At 44.8% G+C, this 21454-nt stretch overlaps 1 long non-coding RNA gene across 1 annotated transcript in view; it reads left to right on the top strand.

Annotated features, from left to right (window-relative positions):
* Positions 1–20221: 20221 nt before the first annotated feature.
* Positions 20222–21454, top strand: part of LOC103002641 (uncharacterized) — a 34101-nt gene continuing 32868 nt past the window's right edge. The window contains exon 1 of the long non-coding RNA XR_452470.1: positions 20222–20291. This is a non-coding gene — a long non-coding RNA (uncharacterized LOC103002641). The remainder of the gene's footprint in view (positions 20292–21454) is intronic.

Below are 21454 nucleotides of genomic sequence, written 5' to 3' on the forward strand. Positions count from 1 at the left end.
TGAACTGCTCAATAAAACCAATTAAATCTTTAAAATTTACACAGTTGACTTTTCGTTATTTAGCAATGGTAATCCAGGGTTTCCTACGTGTTCCCCGAAAACAACTCTCAGGCCCTGGTAACAAAGAACCGCAAACAGAAATCTGTCCTCTCACAGTTCTGGAGGCTAAAAGTCCAACATAAGGGTGTCAGCAGAGCCACGCTCCCTCTAAAGGTTCTGGGGAAGAATCCCTCCTTGTCTCCTCCTAGCTTCCCGTGATGCCCAGCGGTCTCTGGCGTCCCTTGGCTTACGCTGCACCATTCCTATCTCTGCCTCTGCAGTCACGTGGCCTTCTTTCCCGTGTGTCTGTGCTTCATGTGGCTTTCTTATGGGGACACCAGTCATTGGGTTTAGGGCCCACCCTAATCTAGTATGTCCTCATCTTAACTAACTGCATCTGCAAAGACCCCATTTCCAAATAAGGTCACATTCTGAGGTGGACATGAGTTTTGAGGAGACACCATTCCACCAGTAGAGACCCAAAGCTCTCCTGGGCATACATCTTGGCCATTCCCCTTCACACCCACCTCATCTCTGCCCTTAGACTCTCCCCCAGCATTTGTGCATTTAACAGATACTGTTTTGAGCACCTCCCTATATGCCGGGCAGTGCTGTAGGCATTGCTGGAAGGCAGTGAGCAGAGGAGCTTAAGCCCTGCTTTGGAGGAGCTTGACGGCCTCTTGGTCAGCCCCATGGTAACTCTCAGTGCAGCCTCCACGGGAGAACCGCCTTATCCTGATAACTGACTTTACCGTATAATTGAAACATCCTGCTCAAACTGTTTTAAATTCTTTCTAAAATGGATCACGTGTTTCCCTCTCTCTTTAGACCAAGTGTACAGACACCATCTCACCTTGCTATCATTATGACTAATGGTGTTCTCAGACAGTAACCACCAGGGCCAGTGAGGCGTAGAGAACTAGTCGCCCTACACAAAGTGTCCTCCAACTGCTATACCTTTTAATTCTTGTGCCTTTTACAGTTTTTCTATTTCTTTCACCCTGTTGGGTTGTTGTTACTCTCCCATGAGATTGAGCCTCTTGCAGTTGGGGCTCACACAAGAGTGATGTGGGTGAGAGGGTGTGTGGTTGCTGGGAACTTGATTTTGTGATGCTGCTTTAGAAACTCTCCTGGTCATTTGCTGCTTCCTAGCTGAGTGGCAGGGAGCTGAGGTTGATGGATATTTGGCTTTCAAACCTGAGCTAAAATCTTGCCAGATGTTTGCTTCCTTATTCTGTTTTCATCCTTTTGTAGAAATTCCCATGCTTTTCTTCCACCACTCTCTCTTCTGGGCATCACAGCAAGGGATTTTCCTTTCAAAGGCAGCTTGAAATGTGTATTGCTGTGCTAGGGTTGCCATAACAAAGTACCAGAGATTGGGTGGCTTGAACAACAGAAACTGATTTCTCACAATTCTGGAGGTCAGAATGTCGAGATTAAGGTGTCACAGGGTCAGTTTCTTCTGAGACCTCACTCCTTGGTTTGTACATGGCCACCTTCTCCCTGTATCTTCACAAGGTCTTCCTTCTGTGTCCTAATCTCTCTATCTCTCCTATTTTTTTTTTTTTTTTTGGCCACACCGAGTGGCATGTGGGATGTGGGATCTTAGTTCCCCAGTCAGGGATTGAACCCGTGCCCCCTGCAGTGGAAGTGCGGGAAGGAGGCAAGGGAGCAGGAGGGAAGGGGGCAGGGCACAACATTTAAAAGAATAACATAGCCTGAGGACATGACATAAACTGATTAGAATCAAATAGGTCCAAGATGGCAGACAAGTCAACTTCCACTAGACCTTGAGTCTCAGTATACGCTACTGTAACACATCAGCAAGCTAAATGACACACCCACAGGCGCCAGGACAGTTCCAAGGCCGACCATAATGTCAAAAAGTGGGTGGTGGCCCAATTTCTGGAAATTCCCACCCCTTCCCCAAAATAGCTGGAATATTCCTCCCACTCATTAGCCTATGAAATTACCCACCCCTATAAAAACTGACAACCCCATACCCTGGGGCTGCTCTCACCTTCTGAGATGGCCCACACTCTGTCTGTGGAGTGTCTTTCTCTAAATCAATCCACTTCTTACCTATCACTTTGTCTCTCACTGAATTCTTTCTACATGAGACATCAAGAACCTGACTTTCATTAAGTCCTGAGACCAGGTATGTGAGCTCAGTTAAAAGAACGTTGGTTCAAGTCCCAATCTGGGTTGCACGGTTTCAGCTGGACTGCCAGGGAAGCCCTCGTAATCTCTTCTTAAAAAGACACCAATCATAGTGGATTAGGGCCCACCCTAATGACCTCACTTGAACTCAATTACTTCTTTAAAGACCCTATACAGGGCTTCCCTGGTGGCGCAGTGGTTGAGAATCTGCCTGCTAATGTAGGGGACACGGGTTCGAGCCCTGGTCTGGGAAGATCCCACATGCCGCGGAGCAACTAGGCCCATGAGCCACAACTACTGAGCCTGCGCGTCTGGAGCCTGTGCTCCGCAACAAGAGAGGCCACGATAGTGAGAGGCCTGCGCACCACGATGAAGAGTGGCCCCCGCTTGCCGCAACTAGAGAAAGCCCTCGCACAGAAACGAAGACCCAACACAGCCAAAAATAAAAATTAATTAATTAATTAATTTAAAAAAAAATCTTCACAGCACTCTGCACCTTTAAAAAAAAAAAAAAAAGACCCTATACAAATACCATCACTTTCTAACTGGGGGTTACAACTCAACATAGGAATTTGGGGGGCAGGGAGGCGGAGGCAGGGGACAACACCACAACCTGTGACAAAGAGGGAGCAGTAACTTTGGCATGAGGCAAGGAATTGTTTCATTGTCTCTTCGTTGGCTGCAAGAATCCCAGGAAGCTCAAAACAAAAGGGAGACAACTGAATAGGTGGCTCTCACCAAAGTTACACACAGGGAGGAGAGAGGCAGAGACTGGAGTGATGTTGCCACAAGCTGAGAACATCTGGAGCCACCAGAAGCTGGAAGAGGCGAGGAAGCATCCTGGAGCATGACCCTGCCAAAGCCTTTGTCAGCAGATAGGGCAAGGGGTCGCCAGAGAAAGAGAACCAGGCAAGGCTTTCTTGATGTAAGAAAAACCATTTTGGTCTAAGCCACAGGTGATCTAAGCCTGGCCACAATGCTTGCCCTTTATAAGATGTTTGTAACAGGTCTCAATAATCATTGATCTTAAGGAAAGTGAGGGAACACAGGGACAGAGGGAAAGCAGTCAAGAAACAATAGTATAGCGATAAAACTGAGTCCTGGTTCCTCCTCAAGGAATATACATAACAACCTGATACAGTCTCTGAATTCTGCAGGAACTAAGCCCCCCTCCAACCCCTGGTGGAGGATGGAAGAATGATGTTGACCCTCTTGACTTCAACCAACTAAAGCTTGGACTCTGTCTTCCTTTGCCCTAATTCTATGCTGAGTTCTCCTCTGCTCAAGCCCCTTCATGAATATGCATGTGCCTTAGCTTAAAACTTTCCCAATTTTGCTGTTAGGGGAGACACTGCTTGGGGAAAGATCCCCGGTGTTCTCCTTACTTGTCGCAAGTAATAAATCCTTCCTTCTCTCCATCTTTGGCTTGGTTGTAGCTTTTGGCTCAACACCTACCAAGAGGTGAACCCAGTTTTCGGGTAATATCTTCGTTTCAGACATCTAGCCTCCAAAACTGGGGAAATAAGTTTCTGGGTTCTTTTAAGCCATCCAGCTTGTGGTACAATTAATACAATAGTCCATTGTGTAACTATATTATACAAGAATTTCTTTACCGATTCTATTGTTGGTGGGCAGGTAGATAGTTTCCAGTTCGGGAAACTATAATGAATAGAGCAGCTATGACCATTCAAGCTGTGGCTATAAGCACTGACTTTTCTTGACTGCACACCCAGGAGTAGAATTCCTGGGTCACAGTCTATGTGCATGTTCAGTTTCAGTAAATTCTGCCAAACAGTTTTCCAAAGTTGATTGTACCAGCTTCCGTTTCCCTCAGCTGTCTATGACATGGTCACCAAGTGTGATATGGCAATTTATAATGAGAAATATTTATTTGGTCTTTGTCCTCATTCCTGGCACAGAGCCCTTGGAATACAACCACACCCGCGTTTATGTTAATGAGCTGACTTTTGGAAAGCCCAGAAGGGTGGGGCTTGTTGCCAGGGGAACCCACCAGGTGATTGGAGGGTTGGAACGTTCAGCCCCCACCCCAAGCTCAGGGGAGGGGAGAGGGACTGGAGGTGGAATTAATCACCAATGGCCAATGATTTAATCAATGATGCCTACGTAATGAAGCCTCCATAAAAACCCCAAAGCACAGATCTCAGAGAGCTTCCAGGTTGGTGCACGCGGGGAGGTGCTGGAAGGATGGCACCCCTGCAGAGGGCACCGGAGCTCCGTGCCCCTTCCTTCATCCTATGGCCTAAGCATCTCTTCCATCTGGCTGTTCAGTTGTGTCCTTTGAAATATCCTTCGTAATAAATCAGAAGTAGTAAGTAAACTGCTTTCCTGAGTTCTGTGAGCCATCCCAGCAAATTACTGAACCCAAAGACGGGGTCATAGGAACCTCCGATTTATAGCCAGTTGGTCAAAAGCTTGGGTGACAACCAGGACCTGCATTTAGTGTGTGTAGTTTAGGGGGTGGGGGGGGTGGGGAGCAGTCTCATGGGACTGAGCCCTTAACCAGTGGGGTTTGATGCTAACTCCGGGTAGAGAGTGTCAGAACTGATTTAAATTGTAGGACACCCAGCTGGTGTCTGCCAGAGAACTGGAGAATTGCTTGGTGTGGAGAAAAGCTCCCCATTTGGAGTACAGAAGAATTCAGTGAATGAGATTTTCCTTACACCAACAATCAATATTTTCCGTCTTTTTTCTAGCCATTCCAGTGGGTGTGCGGTGGTATCACATCGTTCTCTTAATTCTCACTTCCCCGATGACTAAGGAAGTTCAGCACTTCTTTCTTCGCTATTGGACGTTCGGTGTTCTCTGTTGTAGAGTTCCCATTAAAGCCTTTGGCCCATTTTTGCATTCAGCTGTCTGACTTTTTCATATTGATTTGTAGGAGTTCTTTGTATATTTGGTATATGAGTCCCCTGTCAGATACAAGTATTATGAATATTTTCTCCCACTCTGTGATTGCTTTTTACTTATAAGTGGTTTCCTATGACTAAGTTCCTGAATTCTTGTTGCCAAATCTGTGGTACCAACACACGCAAGACTTTATAAGATGTTTGCAACATGGTATAAAACCCAGCTACTTCAGGGGGGGACTAGGACCACCTCAGTCCCGGTGTGGTCCAAGCAATGTTGAGCATTGGTTGTATTCCAAGGGCTCTGTGCCAGGAATGAGGACCAAGACCAAATAAATATTTCTCATTGTTTGTTTGTTTTGCTATTGAGTTGAGTTCTTTATATAATTTGGATATTATATTAACCCTTTATCAGATATATGATATGCAAATATTTTGTCCCATTCTGTAGGTTGCCTGTTCATTTTGTTGATGGTTTCCTTTGCTGTGCAGAAGCTTTTTAGTTTGATGTAGTCCCACTTGTTTGTTTCTGCTTTTGTTGCCTTTGCTTTTGGTGCCAGATCCAAAAATTCAATGCCAAGACCAAAGTCAAGGAGCTTCCTGCCTATATTTTCTTCTAGGAGTTTTATGGTTTCAGGTCTTATATTCAAGGCTTTAATCTGTTTTGAGTTAATTGTGTATAGTGTAAGATAGTGGTCTAGTTTCTTCTTTCACACAGCTGTCCAGTTTTCCCAACACCATTTATTGAAGAGACTGTCCTTTCCCTATTGTATACTCTTGGCTCCTTTGTCATAAATTAATTGACCATATATATGTGGGTTTATTTCTGGACCCTCTATTCTGTTCCATTTATCTAGGTGTCTGTTTTTATGCCAATACCACACTGTTTTGATTAGTATAGCTTTGTAGCATAGTTTGAAATCAGGAAGTGTGATACCTCCAGCTTTATCTTTTCAGATCTGAGCTTTTTTATTTTTTAATTTGGCTGTGCTGGGTCTTAGTTGCAGCATGCAGGATCTTCATTGCCATGTGCGGGATCTTAGTTGTGGCATGTGGGATCTTTTATTTGCAGCATGCAGGATCTAGTTCCCTGACCAGGGATCGAACCCAGGCCCCCCACATTGGGAGTGCAGAGTCTTAACCACTGGACCACCAGGGAAGTCCCATATATCTGAGCTTTTTTGATTCTCTCACTTTTACTTCTTCAGGGATCAGCCTCTCTGAGGTAGCTAACAAAAATCCAGAGGAGGCACAGATCAAAGCATACACAGGCCTCCTGACCACTGTTGGATGCAGCATGGGTGCAACATTTTGCCTCTAGTCATGTTGATCACAGTGGGCAGCATGATGCCCAGATAAGTTTAGATCACACATACCAAACTAAGTACATCTCAGACATAACAGGGCTCATTAGCTTCTCCTATGAACACTGAGTTGGCTTCGGCAGAAAGCAAGTTACACATTTATTATTCAGTCTGTAATTTAGGAAACCCTCTTATCTTAATCTCTAAATGGCTATGGGGGAGCTATATAGACAAGTACACCTTTTGGAAAAGTAATTTGGTAACATGCATTAAGAGTCTGAAAAACATTAATATCCTTTGCGTAAATAATTCCACTTCTGAAAGTCTATCTTAAAGAAATCAGAATCAGGAAAACCTTTTTGGGCAAGATAGTCAGTAGCGTTTATTTTCATCAGGAACACCTAAGTGTTCAACAGTAGGGAATAGCTAGGAAATCTATTGCACCTCTACCAGCAGGAATATTGTATCAGTCATTGTAAACGTTGTTTACCAACCATTTAAAATTACAGTTGACCCTTGAACAATGTAGGTGAGGGGTGTCAGCCCCCCACACAGTTGAAAATCCAGGCACTGGGGACTTCCCTGGTGGCACAGTGGATAAGACTCCACGCTCCCAATGCAGGGGAGCCGGGTTCGATCCCTGGTCAGGGAACTAGATCCCACATGCATGCCACTACTAAGAGTTTGCATGCCGCAACTAAGGAGCCCAACTGCTGCAACTAAGGAGCCCACGAGCCACAACTAAGGAGCCTGCCTGACACAACTAAGAGCCGGCACAACCAAAAAAAAAAAAAAAAAAAAAATCCAGGCACTGCTATCTCTGCCTCAAAAACAAAGGAATTGATAAATGACTCACCCAAGGACAGGAATCTGAAACATTTGGGTAGAATGAAGACTCAGATTCTAGTTCTTTTGATTTCACATACTGTGATCTCTAATCAAACACAAACTTTAAAAAAAATAAAAAACACAAACTTTTTCCCGCACTGTGTAGATCTATAAAATGAAAATATAGGTACTATAGTTATTAAAAAAAACACTCACATATAAGCAGACCAGTGCAGTTCAAACCCATGTTGTTGTTCAAGGGTCAACTGTATATGGTAAGTCCATACACGGAATACGTCTCAGCAATTAAAAATGAATGGACTGGGCTTCCCTGGTGGCGCAGTGGTTGAGAGTCTGCCTGCTAATGCGGGGGACACGGGTTCGAGCCCTGGTCTGGGAAGATCCCACATGCCACGGAGCAGCTGGGCCCGTGAGCCACAATTGCTGAGCCTGCGCGTCTGGAGCCTGTGCCCCGCAACGGGAGGGGCCGCAATGGAGAAAGGCCCGCGCACCGCGATGAAGAGCGGTCCCCGCACCGCGATGAAGAGTGGCCCCCGCTTGCCGCAACTGGAGAAAGCCCTCGCACGAACCGAAGACCCAACACAGCCAAAAATAAATAAATAAATAAATAAATAAATAAGAAAATCCTTAAAAAAAAAAAAAAAAAAATGAATGGACTATTGATATATGTTACATTTTGGATGTATCTCAAGGAAACTACACTGGGTGGAAAAAAAAGCCAGTCTCAAAAGATCACATACTTCTGATTCCATTTATATAACATTTTTGAAAAGACAAAATTTTGGAGATGAAAAATAGATTCATGGTTTCCAGAGATTAGGGATGGGGGAGGCAGAGAGGTGGGTATGACTCTAAAAGGGTAGCATGAGGAGCTTTGTGGTGATGGTAGAGTTCTGTATCTTCATTGCGATGGTGGCTACACACATGTGTACATGTGATAAAATTGCACAGAACTATACACATACATTGTAACACTGCTTGTTTCCCAATCTTGATTGTGTACTAGAGTCACCCAGGGTGCTACCATTGAGGGAAACTGGGTGAAGAGTACATGGGAACTCTCCCTACATTGTTTTGCAATTTCCTGTGAATCTGCAGTTATTTCAAAATAAAAAGTTTTTAAAAATATAGCAACATTCCCTATGGCATAATGCTAAATGCAAAAAGCAAAATAAATGTGCCGTGTGTGTGTGTGTGTGTGTGTGTGTGTGTGTACACTTAAAGCTGTGAACAGTGGTTGTCTTTAGAAATTTACCTTTTTCTTTTTCCTTTCTTAATTTTTTTTATTGAAGTATAGTTAATTTACAATGTTGTGTTAGTCTCAGGTGTACAGAAAAGTGATTTAGTTTTATACATATATATGTGTATGTATATATGTATACATATATTCTTTTTCAGATTTCCATTATAGGTTATTACATGATATTGAATATATTTCCCTGAGCTATATAGTAGGTCCTTGTTGTTTGTTTATTTTACATATAGGAGTGTGTATATGTTAATCCCAAACTCCTAATTTATCCCTCCGCCACCCTTTCCCCTCTGGTAACCATAAGTTTGTTTTCTACGTCTGTGAGTCTACTTCTGTTGTGTAAACAAGTTCATTAATATCATTTTTTTAGATTTCACATATAAGTGATATCATACCATATTTGTCTTTGACTTACTTCACTTAATATGATGATCTCTAGGTTATTTTTTTCTTTTTACATCCATGTGACTTCTAAATAAAATGTATTACTTTTAGGATGGAAAAAATTGTATTGAGAGGGCTTCCCTGGTGGCACAGTGGTTAAGAATCCGCCTGCCAATGCAGGGGACACGGGTTCAAGCCCTGGTCCTGGAAGATCCCACATGCCGCAGAGCAACTAAGCCTGTGCACCACAACTACTGAGCCTGCGCTCTAGAGCCCGCGAGCCACAACTACTGAGCCCGTGTGCCACAACTATGAAACCCACGCGCCTAGAGCCCGTGCTCCGCAACAAGAGAAGCCACCGCAGTAAGAAGCCCATGCACCACAACAAAGAGTAGCCCCCGCTCGCCACAACTAGAGAAAGCCTGCGCATAGCAACGAAGACCCAACGCAGCCAAAAATAAATAAATAAAATAAATAAATTTATTTTTTAAAAAAAGTTATTGAGGGCTTCCCTGGTGGCACAGTGGTTGAGAATCTGCCTGCCAATGCAGGGGACACGGGTTCGAGCCCTGGTCTGGGAAGATCCCACATGCCGCGGAGCAACTAGGCCCGTGAGCCACAACTACTGAGCCTGAGCGTCTGGAGCCTCTGCTCCGCAACAAGAGAGGCCGCGATAGTGAGAGGCCTGCGCACCGCGATGAAGAGTGGCCCCCACTCACCGCAACTGGAGAAAGCCCTCACACAGAAACGAAGACCCAACACAGCCAAAAATAAAAATAATAAATAAATAATAAATTAAAAAAAAAAAAAGTTATTGAGGACCCCAAAGAGCTTTTGTCTATACGGGTTATACCTGTTGAGATTTACCGTATTACAAATTAAAACTGATAAAATGTTAAAATATTTATTCTCTTAAAAACAACAATGAAAATGGCTACATATTCTCAAATAAAACACATTTCGTGAAAAGAGTAGCATTACGTTTTTACAAGTGTCTTAACGTCTGGCTTAATGGAAGAAAGCTCAATACATACTCATATTTACTTCTGTACTTAATCTGTTGGAATATGTTCCTTTGGTTGATATATATTAGACAATCCAGCCTCACTCAGATATTGAGTTGAAAAGAAAAGGGAGGGGTACTTTAATAGCCTTTTTATATAATTGTGGCAATTCTTTGATACAAAACCAACACTCAACAAGTGAAGTCTCTTGAAGGTTCTTTATGATGTGAAATTGAAACCATACTAACGAATTTTCACAGTCCATTACATTAAAATCCATTGGTCTATCTTGCACATTTTACCAGGGATGATTTTCAGATTATCTTACATTAGTTATTTGAAAAAATATTGTACACAGCAATATGCAGATCTTCCAAATGTTGATACATTTCATTATACCTTACAAGAATCACATTTATTTATATCCTCACTGATCTCAACAGAGAAGTATTTTAAGTATTGTGAAGCTGTGAAGCTCATAGTGGCAGATACAAGTTTTCCAAAACTCAAATTTCATGCAAATGCTCACATTTTATCATTGGCAACAAACACTACCCTTGAAGTGACAGGCTCACCTTGTTCATTTTCAAGAAAACGTTTGCCAAGTACCTGAACCTGAACAACTACAGTCTGTCTGCTAATCATCCTTTCAAGTAAAAATGGTGTTCCATGAAAAAAAGTGGCTAATTCAGCTCATAATTCAAACAGTCGCCAACATGCTTTTCTTTTTTTTTTTTTTTTTTTTTTTTTAAGATTTATTTTTTTATTGATTAATTGATTGATTGATTGATTGCTATGTTGGGTCTTCGTTTCTGTGCTAGGGCCTTCTCTAGTTGTGGCAAGCGGGGGCCACTCCTCATCACGGTGCGCGGGCCTCTCACCATCGCGGCCCCTCCTGTTGCGGAGCACAGCTCCAGACGCGCAGGCTCAGTAATTGTGGCTCACGGGCCCAGCCGCTCCGCGGCATGTGGGATCTTCCCAGACCAGGGCTCGAACCCGCGTCCCCTGCATTAGCAGGCAGACTCCCAACCACTGCGCCACCAGGGAAGCCCAACGTGCTTTTCTTGGAGACAACCATGGATGCAGCATGAGTGCTTTATGGGTACTTCTCATTCTGTCAGACAGAGGATTAAAAAGGCATGTGCTCAAGGGATTAGAGTTAATAAAATCAATGACGTTTACCGCTTCATCAAGGACATTCTTAAGTGAAACTGACCGTTATTCCTTTTTAACTGTGCATACATAGCAGTGAAGAATATGACTGATAGAACATCTTAGTGCCACTGCCTTGATTCCTGCTAAAGGACCAGCAAGTTTACCCAGCATCGCTATTGCACCATCAGTGCGAATGCCAATGCAATTAAAAAAAAAAAAAAAAAAAGGCAAAGGTCTTTCACTTATTATGAAAATAATTTGGACCTCACCAAACTCCTGAAAGTGTCTCAGGTACCCTCCAAGTTTCCATGGACCACACTTTGAGAACTGCTGCCTTAGATCAAGGATCAACAACCTTTTTTCTGTAACAGCCAGATAGTACATATTTTAGGTGTCATGAGATACATAGTATCTGTCATGATTACTCAGCCCTGCTGAGATAGGCTGGGACCTGGGACCCTCTACCGGAGTGCTTGCACTTGCACCTGGACAAACGTCTCCTAGAGCAACAGAATACAAAGAAACTATAAGGGACTAAAAGTAACCACACACATGCACAGTCAGGGCAATTATGAACAAGATACAAAAAGGCCACAAACCAACTGCCATTTCTGAGGTGCCAGACACAAAAGCAGTGTCCTGCACATTCTCCCTGCACACAGCACCACCAAGGGGGTGGGCAGACCACCTAAGCCACTCCTTCTGCCCAACCCACAGACCCGCCCCCATCCTCACCCCATCTTAGGGACCAGCTCACCCCTGCTCATGGAGTGAGCAAGGGAACAGTTACTTGCTTTTGTTCCCTGGTGGTGCAGCACGAGCCCCAGTAAAGCCTTGCCTGAATTTCTCTTCGGTCTCTTATCAATCTCTATTGATGGAACAGTACAAAGACCTGGGTCAGTAACACTGCTGCTGTAACACCAAAGCAGCTGGAGACAACATGTAAATGAAGGGGTGTGGCTAGGTTCCAATAAAACTTTATTTACAAACACAGGCGGATTTGGCCCAGGTAGTAATTTACTGACCCCTGCTTTAGACAATCCAAACTGTTTATTATGGCTTTTAAACCACAAGATGGTAGCCAATCAGATCAGGGCACAACAAAAGTTACCCCACCATTCCTGCCCACCCAACCCCTTCCCCACGTCTTCATAACAAGCTACACCCTACTCAGTGCTCGGCTCTGTGTCTATCCTAACACCGCACTTGTCAGAGTTGCTCTGGTCAACAGGAAACAGATGCCACATTTAAATTATGTAACTCTAGGGGTGGATGTGGGCAGTCACAGGATTAGTGTAATAACCTAGTGGGGCAGTTATCACCTCTAAGCCCAAAGAGACAAATGAAGGGAGGAATTGTCAGAACCTGGAAGGAAAGAGTCATATAGGATCAGCGACCTTCATCAGAGCTAGGGAAAGAACTACGTTCAACACCGTAGTCTCCTGCCACTCAGATCTCCTGCTGGAGCTACGCAATGGCAAACCCAGTTGCAAGCCAGGGGCCTAGGGAGCCTGTGATGTGGTCCACAGCAGGCTATGACCATCCTCCTGTGGTCGACGGCAGGGTACAGGAATGTGGAGAGTGGCTCTAGGGGGACAGATGCTAAATGAGTGGTCCAACAATGTCCTGCAATTGCCTGTGTCATCAACTAGACCACCCACCATGAAGCCAGGGGCCCGCCCTTCTTCACAGCTGGATCCAAGCTCTTACCCAGTGCCCGGCCCGATGTCGGGTTCAGTAAAGGTCTGCTGACAAAGAATGCAGGAAAGTCCCTATGTTATGACCAGGAGGCCCTGCAGAGTCGAGGAGCTCAAGCTTGTCTTTGTCTTCAGGTGAGAGAATCACTCAGCTGTAAGTTGATCACCTGAACCTGCCAACACAGGACCCCACCAACAACACAGCTTCCAGCACCTGAGCCAGTGCTGAGTGACCAGACCCCCAACCCCTTCTCCAAACCTACCACCCCTTGTCCAAATACAGAGCTCAGTGCCTAGATGCTGTGACCTGAGATATTTCTGAACCTAAGTATGGAATCCTTCCTCAGACCCAAGACCCTTGCGGGACCTAAGACTCTGGCACGGTTTGCAGCCTTCGTTTTAGCAGCAGAAGATCCCTTTCCTAGAGAACATCACCACGTAAACCAGACTGAAGGAGAGAGATTCTCGTTGAAGTAGGGGCACCCAGAGCCCTGTTCACATTGTGTCCCCTGGACGAAGCTCCAGGTGCCCTGCAGGTGCCTCCCCATAATCCCACAGGCTCTGAGGAATACAAGTTGAAACCCACCGCCTTTTACAAAAAAGTGAGGGGACTGATGTTGCAAATGAACCTAGGAAAAGCCTTGTAGCTTTTACAAGTCCGTAAAAATAACGTTTAAAACACAGCACTCAAAAGAATCCAAAATCTTCTGTGTCAGATAAATAAATGCTATTTGTTTCATTTGTCATTTTTTCCTTCCTAGAACATTTTCTGGATATCTTTCATCTCCCATCCTTTCTTCTTTTTTAAAAAAATTGAGGGAATTCCCTGGCAGTCTAGTGGTTAGGACCCGAGGCGCTTTCACTGCCGAGGGCCTGGGTTCAATCCCTGGTGGGGGAACTGAGATCAAGCTGCTCTGTATGGCAAATGAATAGAATAGAAGAGAAGAGAATACAACAGAACAGAACAGAATAGAATAAAATAGAATAGAATAAAATAAATAAAATAAAATAAAAATTGTGGTACAGTTGATGTACCTTCCATTTCCTCTTAAAAATTTTACACAGTAAAAAACTTTTATTTTTACCAGCCGTTTACAATGTTTAAAAACATGAATACGTTTTCTTTTTACAGCCCTCTTTTTGATTTTTTAAAACATTAGTTAGGGGCTTCCCTGGTGGCGCAGTTGTTAAGAATCCACCTGCCAATGCAGGAGACAGGGGTTCGAGCCCTGGTCCGAGAAGATCCCACATGCCGCGGAGCAACTAAGCCCGCGAGCCACAACTACTGAGTGCGTGTGCCACAACTACTGAAGCCCACGCACCTAAAGCCCGTGCTCCGCAACAAAAGAAGCCACCGCAATGAGAAGCCCGCGCACAGCAACAAAGAGTAGCCCCCGCTCGCTGCAACTAGAGAAAGCCCACGTGCAGCAACAAAGATCCAACACAGCCAAAAATAAAATAAATAAATTAAAAAAAAACACAAAATATTAGTTACCTTTCGTTTTACCAAACTGATAGTTGCACGAGAGGACTGACAGTTCTAACAGGCTCATGGTGAAGGACAGCAGTCTCTGGTTGGCTCCTTCCCACAGGTTCTTCCCAGAAACAACCACGTTCAACTCTTTTAGCTGTTCCTTCTGGTATTCGGTAACCTCTTATCTTTCTAGATAATACATGTACACTGCCCCTTTTGGATTTATTACTTTTGGTAATAAATGCGAGGTGCCTGGTTGGCAATGTTCCGTGTGTTGCCACACACAGGTGTGAGGGGAAGCGAGCGTTCACACGGCTCCAGAAGCAGAGACGACTGCAAGCTTGCACCCGCTGTCTCCTGGACACGGCCCTCGGTGCCTCTTTCCTTGGCTGACTTTAATCTGTACCCTTTCTCTGTAAGAAACCATAACTGTGAGCAGAACAGCTTTTCTGAGTTCTGTGAGTCCTTCTAGCAAACCATTGAACCAGAGAGTGGTCTTGGAGACCTCTGAATTGCAATTCTTCTTGTAGGTTAACATTTAATAAAGGCAGAATAACCACCTTTAGTAAACAATGAACGTGTGTCTAACTGCCTCTTATAGAAATAGCTTTGAACATGATACCCTTTAGAGAAATCTGATGAACAAGCCTCAGTTTTTTAGATATGTGAAAGAATGTTGCTGGTATTCAAGGCTTACAGATCATTTACTACCTTCCTTCAAAGCCCAGTAGCTTCTTGGTGCAGTTGGAACAAAACCCCAACTCGTTTCCCTAGTTTCCAAAGTCCAGCTTTGGGACCTGACCTGGCATCACTTGGCCCTCTCCCCGCCCCCCATGCTCTGTTCACCTCAGCCTTTCCTCTGTTCTTTAGAGAGACCAAACTCACTCCAACCGCAGGGCCTTTGCACTAGCTCCTTCTTGTCCTTTCATCCTCAGCTTCTCCCCAGAGATTTCTCTGGCCCCGAGGAAAGCAGCCGCCCCACCAGTTTCCATACCATCACCCTCTTTTAATTCTGTGCGTAGTACTTATCATTCCTGATAGCGTTCTTCACTGTTTATTTATTGATTCATGCCTTTCTCCTCTCAAGAGAGTATACGTTCCATGAGAACAGGGATTTTGATTAAGTCTTAATTACTTTACTTTCCTAGGACCTAGAAGATTATCTGGCATATAATATGTGCTCAATAAATATTTGCTGAGTGACAGAAGGAAGGAATGAACAGCACTTGTCAGTACAGCCCTCGAGGAGTTAAACGTTTCTCTCATTCATTTTAGGTTGGTGGTTCTCAATCTTGGCTTTGCACTAGAATCACCCGAGGAGCTTTTAAAAAGTCCTGACGCCCAAGCCGCACCCAAGACCCAATCAAGTCAGAATCTCTGGGGGTGGGGCCCAGGCATCAGTATTTTTTTTAAAAAGTTCCTGGAGGGCTTCCCTGGTGGCGCAGTGGTTGAGAATCTGCCTGCTAATGCAGGGGACACGGGTTCGAGCCCTGGTCTGGGAAGATCCCACATGCCGCAGAGCGGCTGGGCCCGTGAGCCACAATTACTGAGCCTGCGTGTCTGGAGCCTGCGCTCCGCAACAAGAGGGGCCGCGATGGTGAGAGGCCCGCGCACCGTGATGAAGAGTGGCCCCCACTTGCCACAACTAGAGAAAGCCCTAGCACAGAAACGAAGACCCAACATAGCAATCAATCAATCAATCAATTAATCAATAAAAAAAAAATAAATCTTTAAAAAAAAAAAAAAAAAAAAGTTCCTGGAGTGTTTCCAAGGCTGTCAGCGCTGCTCCCAAAGCAGTCATGACTGAAGCAGTACATGTCATTTCCACTAGATGGCATCAGAAACCATTCAGATGTCACCAACCAAGCCCAAAAGCCCAGGCCCTTTGCTAGATGAACCCATTATTTCACTTCCTTTTATTTTAAAATGAAGCAAACCCAGAAGATCCGGTGCAATTAAGAGTTATGGAATTACTCCCAATATAAACACCAACCCCAGTCTGATGAAACAAATATAAATCTATGGTATGTAAAATTATTTTTCTGAATGAATTTTAACTATTTCTCATCACTTTCCCTTAAAAAAATAAAACACTTCAGGCATACAAAGAATTATACAACATTACCATATTATGTATCTATATGCCTGTCACCCAGGCTAAGAAATCAGAAATAAATACAATTATCACCCCCAGGGTATGTTTCTTCTTTCCCTACCTTACTTCTCCTATTCATGCTAAATTTATGAATAAGCTCATATATCCCTAGGATCTCTCAGTGCCATAGACAAAGCAAAAAAATGTAAGCCTATATCCGGGTTTTGAAAGAATCTCTCTTCTCTTTTTACTAAACTGACTTGATTTTTAAAAAAATGTTATTGAAGTATAATTGATGTACAATATTATGTAAGTTACAGGTGTACAATGTAGCAATTCACAATTTTTTGAGGTTATATTTAATTTACAGTTATTATAAGCTATTGGCTATATTCCCTGTATTGTACAATATATCCTTGTAGATTACTTTATACATAATAGTTTGTACTTCTTACTCCCCTATCTGTATCTTCCCCCTTCCCCCTTCCCTCTCCCCACTGGTAACCACTAGTTTGTTCTCTGTATCTGTGAGTCTGCTTCTTTTTAGTTATATTCACTAGTTTGTTGTATTTTTTAGATTACACATATAAGTGATATCATTACAGTATTTGTCTTTGTCTGTCTGACTTAGCATAATGTCCTCCAAGTCCATCCACGTTGCTGCAAATGGCAAAATTTTGTCCTTTTTTATGGCTGAGTAGTATTCCATTGTATATATGTGTGTGTGTATATATATATATACGTATATATATATATATATATATATACACACACACACACACACACACACACATCTTCTTTATCCATTCACCTGTTGATGGACACTTAGGTTGCTTCCATATGTTGGCAATTGTAAATAATGTTGCTATGAACATTGGGGTGCATGTATCTTTTCAAATTGGTGTTTCTGTATTTTTCGGATAAATACCCAGGAGTGGGAGTGCTGGGTCATATGGTAGCTCTACTTTTAGTTTTCTGAGGACCCTCCATACTGTTATCCACCAACTTCCATCCCCACTGTGACCGAGCAGGACCTTAGTGGGCCTTCCCAGAACAGGACCCAACCCTCCCGTGTCCTCGCCTGCCTTTTGTCTAGACTAGAAAAACTTTAGTCAAAGAACAGATTTAATCAGAGAGGTGAGAACATGCAGAAAGAAAGAAAACCAGTCAAGCAAGACAAATAATAATAGTTTAGCCATTAAACACAGTCAAGCACCTTTAGTTCCTCCTCAGGGGCTATAGGAAATATTCTGAGCCATGTCCTTTCACCTGTTTTGCAGATACTGAAACCTCCACCAGGTGGGAGAAGTTAACTGTCTGCTGCCCACAAGCACGCAGACCCCAGACTGATTGGAACCAGAAGGTTGAAGATGCCGACTCCCGATGACCTCACCACCAGCCAATCAGAAGAGTGTCCACGAGCTGATCACACACCCCATGACCACCCCTTTCTCATCTTGTCTTTAAAACCCTTTCCCTGAAAGCCTTCAGAGAGTTTGGGTCTTTTAAGCACTAGCTGCCTTTACTCCTTGCTTGGCCCTGCAATAAATGTTGCACTTTTCTTCACCACGACCTGGTGTCAGTACATTGGCTTTGCTGTGCTTGGGCAAGTGGACCCAAGTTTGGTTTGGTAACACCACCAACAGTGTACAAGTAACCTGACTTGATTTGAAATCCTTTTTTAAAATAACAGTTTGAGATATAATTCACATGCCATACAATTCACCCACTTCAACTGTACAAGTCAACACTGTTGCTTATGGAATCCTTCTCTTTTAGGGTCTACTTTCTATAAGGGGCTCTGGGCTCTTCTTCAGAGATGTTCTCGGACTCCCTCTAAACTGACCATGTGTGAAGCTCCCACCTGCTTCTATGGCTTTCCTGGTGAGCCATCAATCTCCTTCCTCACACACACTTTTTCCCCATCCCCAGATGGGCAAAGAAAAAGGCCTGAAGGAACAGCTAGCAAGCTGTTGGGAGCTGGGGAGAACTTCAGTGGTATGCTTAATAAGGTTCTGTATTGTTTGAAAGTTTCACAAATGGTGTGTCTATTATTTTAATTTTAAAACAATTTTTTAAGTCTTATCTCTCCCCAGCATTTGCCTGGTTCTCATCTTCCTACATGGAAAACGCCAGGAGGGGCCAGAGGAAGGCAGAGCAACCCCGTACTTCCTGGAGAGCAAGCTCTGCATCTTAGGTTTCCCATCATAAGAGGCTTAACGCCATCTCTTTCGTTCTCCTTCCTTCCATTACTCTGGGAATGAAGGCCCTTGGCAAGCTAACTCATCTGCAGACAATGATGTGCATTACTGCCCTCAGGTAGAGAAGATTTAAGTCACAGAATTCCTTTAAACAGAAAAATGTACCGAATGTAATAGAGACCAGTCCACTGGCCTTCAAAATACAGCAAACAAAAGCAGTGTTAATGTCCATCAAAGTTGCCGACAGCAGCTCGGAGTGCACCCACCGGAGCCTGGAGATGGCCCATCACTTACTGTGTGTCTGGCAGAGACCCTGCCGCTGAGTCCAGGTGGGAGGGGACCTCAGACACACCATTTCCAAGCTGGTGAGCCTGGTGAACCATGAACCGTGTTTACTCGAGGTTCCCTGGGAGAGCATCACCTGATCAAGAGCCGTGAAGGGCCTGAGATTTTGCCTTACAAGGTAGCTCCCACTGTTTCATGGCTCTGGTGGAGAAAGGGACTCCTGGGTCAGAGCTGGAGGATGGTTTACCACTCACAGCAATAGTAGCAGCATCTGTGCCAGTTCCCAGAGCCCCAGCTCCCAGGGCCACACAGAGACGGCCAGGTGACCCCTGTACCACAGTGGGTTACACTGCAGGAGAAGGCCCCCGAGCTCATGGAAAAACCACATCTTTTATAATAGACAACAAGCGTATCTGACCTTTATTACAGAGAGGGACAGCTTTAGTCACACCTACCCTTTCCCCTCGCTGTTCATTATACTCAGATTCTTGGAAAGATGACCCAGAACAAAGGTAGTCAGTGCCTTGCTCTACAAGATTCGGGGAGAAGTGTCATACTTTAGCTGCTAAATAAAAATACCCTCTATTATTAGCTCTGAATTATGTGCATTTTAAATGATTTTTAAAAAAAATTTTACTAATTTTTTGGCTGCGTTGGGTCTTCGTTGCTGCAGGCGGGTTTCTCTAGTTGCGGTGAGCGGGGGCTATTCTTCGTTGCAGTGCGCGGCTTCTCATTGCGGTGGCTTCTCTTGTTGCGGAGCGCGGGCTCTAGGCGCGCGGGCTTCAGTAGTTGTGGCACGCAGGCTCAGTAGTTGTGGCTCACGGGCTCTAGAGCGCAGGCTCAGTAGTTGTGGCGCACGGGCTTAGTTGCTCCGCGGCATGTGGGATCTTCCCGGACAAGGGCTCGAACCCGTGTCCCCTGCATTGGCAGGCGGATTCTTAACCGCTGCGCCACCAGGGAAGTCCCTGTGCATTTTAAATTGAGTGGGATCCTTAGGAAAATGTATCTTACAGAAAATTCAACTCCTCTGTATTTCTTTACCAGGTTACTTATCCTCAAAGCGAAGTAAAAACTAAATTTCACTTTAGACATTCTGAGACTATTTTCTCCAGACTAGGAACTTACAGGAGAGAAACAGTAAGTAAATTACATTTCCCTAACCAGACAGGAGACTTTCATTTCTTGCTATTTTGCTACTAGAAGGGAGAAAAATAAATCTTAGTGTATAAAAACTAAAAACTATTAAAGATGGATTTACATTTACCTTGTGACTAGGAAAATATCACCCCTTGATTAATCTCTCCTTTTCTGCTTTCCTGTGGGTACAACCCAAAGCATAAACTTTGTTTTTCTGAGCAGGGATGCAAATGAGGGTGTAGAGAGAGCCTGTGGGTGGAGTGGGGCAAGGAGTGTGCAGAAAGGGAGGGGAGGAGCTGGACCAGAAGAGGTACGTGACCGCCTTAGGAAGCGGAACTTTGGGTGAGAGACGTGAACAGCAGATTTTTCTGATGTTTTCAGGTGTGATGTAAGTGGAACCTTTGCCTTTTCCTTTCCTTGAAACTTTATCCACATTATTTGTGGACGCTTTTCAGTGGGTTTGGGGTTTTTACAAAGGTACAGCTGTACAACCTTGGCCTCAGGGTATAGGGTGACAGCTGAACCGGTCAGATCGGGTTACAGTAATTATTTTGGAACCCCAGAAGTATCCTACTGTGCAGTGATAGGGGGAATACCAGGTCGCCGAGCAGACACTCTGGAAAAGACCGCTCAGCCTCTAACAAGGAAACATGAGTATCTGCAACAAAGGAGGGGCTATTTGGGAAATATTTGTGGGAGAAAAGAAGCATGCGGAAGGGTCACCTTCTGTCCTGAAGCTGCCCTCTGCTGTAGACAGACAGAATACCTTCCGCACTAACCAGTGCCACGGGGTGCATGTTTTCTCTCCTTCCTCATAACCCTGAACACAATCCCCGTCACCAGCTCTTGCAAGCTCCCTCTTCCGTTTGCCTTGGGACCACCGGTTACATGAGTAACGAACACCAGTCCCTGGTATGTTGCGAGCGTCTGCTTGCGGCCAGCAGCGCGCTCACACTTACATGCGTGACCATGCTTCATCCCCCCAGCCGCTCGGGTGGGTAGAAAACGAGACGCTTCTCACTCTCAGGTGAGTGGGCGGAACCGTGGAGACAGAAGAGGAAGAGGCTGCTCCGCTGCTCAAAGGTGGAGCCCGGAGAGAAACAGCGCCGCCCCTGACGCCGTGGCTGGAGCGCGGGGCAGCGAGGACCGGCAGAGAGGGATGGGGACGCTCAGGGAGAAGGACCGGCAGACAGGGTGGCGACCACGCCGGAGCCCCCACTGTGCATCGGGCTCAGCGGCGCCGCCGTCCTGGGCCGAGGGGAGGAAGCAGCCCCGCGGGGGGCGGGGGGCGGGGGGAATGGGGGAGGGGAAGTAGGCGACTTGTACAGGGTCACACAGCGGCAAAACCAGGTTTTGGCTCCCAAGCGGGCGCTCTTTGCCAGTTACCACGCTGCATCCAAAACCAGATTTTTTTTTTTTAACTTATTTTATTTATTTATTTACTTATTTTTGGCTGCATTGGGTCTTCGTTGCTGCGCGTGGGCTTTCTCTAGTTGCGGCGAGCGGGGGCTACTCTTCTTTGTGGTGGGCAGGCTTCTCATTGTCGTGGCT

The sequence above is a fragment of the Balaenoptera acutorostrata genome, chromosome 12, assembly GCF_949987535.1.
Source record: "Balaenoptera acutorostrata chromosome 12, mBalAcu1.1, whole genome shotgun sequence".
Taxonomy (NCBI): Eukaryota; Metazoa; Chordata; class Mammalia; order Artiodactyla; family Balaenopteridae; genus Balaenoptera; species Balaenoptera acutorostrata.